The sequence below is a fragment of the Sphaeroforma arctica genome (assembly GCF_001186125.1).
Source record: "Sphaeroforma arctica JP610 unplaced genomic scaffold supercont1.2028, whole genome shotgun sequence".
Lineage (NCBI taxonomy): Eukaryota > Ichthyosporea > Ichthyophonida > Sphaeroforma > Sphaeroforma arctica.
The window spans coordinates 4,643-9,258 of record NW_014038530.1 but is presented as its reverse complement, the minus strand read 5'-3'; the positions used below and the strand labels follow the sequence as shown (position 1 = coordinate 9,258).

Here is a 4,616-nt window from a genome sequence, read left to right as displayed (position 1 = left end):
GTGTGTGTGTGTGTGTGTGTGTGTGTTTGGATACATCGAATATCTCAATCGGTGTGTACAATGGTTCGAGAATGCTCATATATATTCAGATGTAGGTTTCGTTCAGTGCTTTTGTATATAGCCTCAAATGTCCATTGAAGCTAAATCTGGCCCGATATATAGTAGGGTTCGTTTTTTGTTCTCCATTTACGCTCTGACAGGTTTGCTGACGAACATCCCACAATGTACACTTCGCTGAAGCCAGTATCATAAAATACCGAGATATATATATATATATAAAAATTGTTAAGCATGAGTACGATGTACTGATTAACGTTAGACATATGAAAGTCTGATTTGCATAAATGTATTGCTCGCATGCAGAACACTCCCGAAGCACTCGACTTACTTACTAAACATATATAAAATGCAAGTCACAAAGACGTGTGTTGCTATGTTACAGGATGCAGAATTAAATGTGAATTTGCTAACATGTATCTGTTTGCAATGGTGGACACAACCAAATGGACAGGTGTTGTTAGATCGAATGGTATCAGTCAAGGTTCGTACATATGCAATCCTCTTAATGTTGGTCACTAAGGTACCATTCGGTCTCGATCAATAATAGTGGGAAGAATACAGAACATAAGAATATATATAGACATCCCGCGGATGTGAAAATGTCACACATGACATTTATGTATTAACGAGTACACATATCTCAAGTATGCAGGCTAAAATATTCTGACGCAATCTATAATTCTAGCACAGGTGTTGTGTACAACTTTGACTAATCAAGGCTGAATCAATAGTTGTTTGTGAGCCTACAGACTATGAGCTGCGATCCAAAGAAGTTTGCGCGACTAAATATACATGTAACTACAAAGCGCAATCGAAACTAAGTACCCGCAGATATAGGGCGCCGTGTATTGGAATCAGATAGCCCGATTGCCGGAAGGATATCGTTATTCGGATATACAGTATTGTGCTTGTGTGTGTGTCGATGTGTATACTAATAAAAATGCTTGTATGGGTTAACCTTGACGCGTTCGTCTAACTGATATACACTACCGCCCAGAAAGTACTCTCATTACAAGTAAGAAACTGCTAGTCATCCTTTGATATCATACGGCACAAACGTATTGCTTGCCAACAACTCCTCAATGGTCCGTGTTATTTTAAGAATTGACAATGGGCAGTCAGTTTGTACCATGGTCTACGAATTCGTGCCGCAATCACCCGCATAGAGGCGACACAGAGCATGCAACTCCTTGTCTATAAGTGTATTTCATATCAATAAACGCGTTTGACGCAGTTCGCTGAAATCCTCATCAGATAGACTGGGCCTACGGTTTCCGGTGAGAGACGCTACATACTGCAAATTAGTCTACGTTACAGTACATAAACCACAGCTAATGATGTGAGTTGGAACAACCCACCTTCAGCCTTCAAGACATTCCATGGTCGATCATAAGCATATGAAAGCTATATTAAATAGTGTGCTTTCGTTAAATGTGCATGTTGGACAGCCTCGCCTCTGATTGAACGTACTAGAGCTAGCTTACGAGAATTGACTAGCGTCACATTGGTTAATCGAGTACAACTCTGAAGTGGTATTCTAACACATGCTTATGTACTGACCTATTAAAATCCTTCCGAGGTAGTTCACACAAGGGATTCTTCCTTTTCCAGGTCGCCTGGTTCGTCGGTAACGCCATCTCGACTGTATATTCTGCTGTATCACACTCTGGCTCCTATATACTTGATGAAACTCGATAGGCTATGAAAAGTAACGATCGTATCAGCAGTCGTATTAGATCATTCCTTAACTCTTGTCGTGGAGTCGGTTATTCGTCAGCCACCAGCTTATCACAGCGCGCTTTCAATATTGCTGTACTTGACTTCTAAATCCTTTCCGTCGAAAACAGTACTTCTGTGATACAGCATCGATACATCACGAGCACCACAAATGTCTTTTAGTAAAATTAAAATAAACACCTTGTTGCAATATTGCAATCACCGGTAAAGTACACTGGCAGGGAACTTTTGGCGATGCGGGCTAATCTATTTTTATTTTTTGATTTTGTCAAAAAATAGATATAAATTTATTTATTCGTCTTCTGTAGCTCAGTTGGTAGAGCGCACGCCTACGAAGCGTGAAGTCGCGGTTTCGAGTACCGTCAGAGGAATAATTTTTCTATCAAGTGGGTATTTTTCTATTGCAGCTGACATCCATACTAATACAGAAAATATGGTCGCACTTAATGTTCGCTTTTTATTGCTGGTACGACTCTGTTGGTGGACGACTCTATTAGTGGGTGTTTGAGTATCAATTTCTAGTGCAGCTGACATCCATACTAATATTGAATATCTTTTCGCACTTGATGTTCACTATCTCTTGCTAGCACGACTTGTTGGTGGGTGTTTGGGTATCAACAAGGCTTTTTCCCGGTGTCTTTCCACCAACTTACTCGCTTCAGTGCAAAACTCACTAGAGGTCGAACATCAAGAGTTCGATAACAAATGGAGTATAATCATGCTGTATTCGCGTGCCAGTTTGTATCATGCCTTATTTATTGCTCCTTGGTACATGTTTTTATTAGTCCCTCCCTATATATATTGAGATATTCCAAGCATGAACACAAGTAGAAAATATAATCGACTTGCTCATACAAGGTGTTTCAAGGATATAGTATCTTGTTATAGCTCACAGGTATATCTGGTCACTGCCGATGAACAGTTATTAAATCAGTTGCATTGTGAAGCAAAAAAAAAATGAGCTATTCAATAGCTGGGGCGATATCTCGACAGTTCATATCATAATTGTAAGTAGTGGATGACAAAGTATCTCATCGGCAATGTTATAAAATCACGGTTAGTAAAACTTTAGATACTAATATATAATATAGGATTTCGAGCGAAAAGTACTCAACTTTTACGATAATACTCTAGCGTATTTCCAAGGTGTTTGCCATCTCACAAACAGATATACCCACGGTTGGATCTGCGCTGATCTGAATATATCAGCAGATCCAGCCAACAAATATTAACTCGACAATTATTCTCCTTTCGCAAAAGCGGCACATGCAACATAGAAGAAATTTCCTGTAATAGATACAATGCGATGCAAATGACACATAAGGTTTTATAAACATTGTTTATGTGAATTTATTCGAACTTTCGTGATCGTAATATATAGAAGATTGTGAAATCTTGATTCAAAGAGTGAATATTTCTTCGGATCGGATAATATGAGACGTTTGCATTCTTAATCACTTTGCCGAGTTAAGAGTGTACCCCGGCATGATTGATCGTTCAGCATCTCAAATATCACATAGTAACTTATCATCAGCAGGTGCCTGTTATACGAATGATGCCAACGCTGGACCTGCGTATTCGCTAGTGTTGATGAATTGAAAGGATTTACGGTTTTTGCGGCGAGCCTTGTGTGTGGCGCGGGCGCAAAAGGTAGAGTGACGCGCTGTTCTCAACCGTGCCCATCCAAGACCGGACAGATTTCGGCGTGAACACCGGAATCCGTACCAATTGGTTGATTGGTGCGCGAGAAGCTTGTCAAGCTATATGTAATTGTATTCGCTAAATATCCAATACAATTTGTTGTTTCCAGAAACTGGGTGGGTGGGTGGTGTTTTTGGACTATGAATTCTCTCTATTGCCTAAATGTGTTCTACTAGCGCATGCAAGAGAGCGTGCATTATGACTGTCTCAGTTTTGTATATAGCTAGGATGCACGCGAATAGCTGAATTAAATGCATGCACAATTGACTGTGCCCCTTTAAGGACCACGAGTGCCCTGCAAAGTTTTACTTTGGCCGGGTCTCGCGCAAATCACTGTTCTAAAAAGTCAGACTGCTTTTAATTATTACACAGCTGCGCTGTGAATGCAATGAAAGCCGTGCACACACACACATGATAGAATAACGTGATGTTCTTTACCGTACCCATATAAGACCGTGCATGTTTCTGTGCGAACACCGCAACCCATATGCGTTGCGAATATAATCCCGTTTGCTCGGAGAGCTCAGTACTGCGGGCGGAGTTTGCTGTAGGCCTGATGTGAGCGAGAGACAAAGCTGAGTCTGGACGTTATGTAGTGTATAATATATGCATTGATAATGCGAGCATGATCGATGGAAGAGAGATACCAATATACCAGGCGTGTGCTCAAATTCCAGCGTGCTGGAGTTGTTGCTTTGCTATTAGAAAGACCTGACTCTTTAAATGCACAAAGTCTACCGATGCAAAGCGAGTGACCCGAGTCTACGGACGTTAAACCCGGCGGCCTATACGATATACTTGAACTTTTAAGTTCATTATACCTTGTTGTTGCTTGGCTGTAAAAAAGGTGACTATTGTTCTCAGATATTAAAGTATCTTAAAGTGTTTTAAGTTTTAAGTGAATAGTTGTGATGTATTTGATTCGAGTCCCTGCTTTTATATGCATTGGACTCGTAATCCTTGAGCCATTAAAAAACATCTATTAATGTAATAGCCGGGCCTCCACATTAGACTCTTATGTTATAAACGTACTCTTAAGCAGTACGTATACTAAAACGTACTCTTAATAGTACAAGGAACTTAAGTTTCCTAAATGGTTTTTAATGGTTTTATTATTT

General features: G+C 40.0%; 1 non-coding gene across 1 annotated transcript; it reads left to right on the top strand.

Moving 5' to 3' along the window:
* Positions 1-2,095: 2,095 nt before the first annotated feature.
* Positions 2,096-2,168, top strand: SARC_30260. Its single transcript has one exon. It is a non-coding gene; the product is annotated as a tRNA-Arg (tRNA).
* The last annotated feature ends 2,448 nt before the right edge of the window (positions 2,169-4,616 follow it).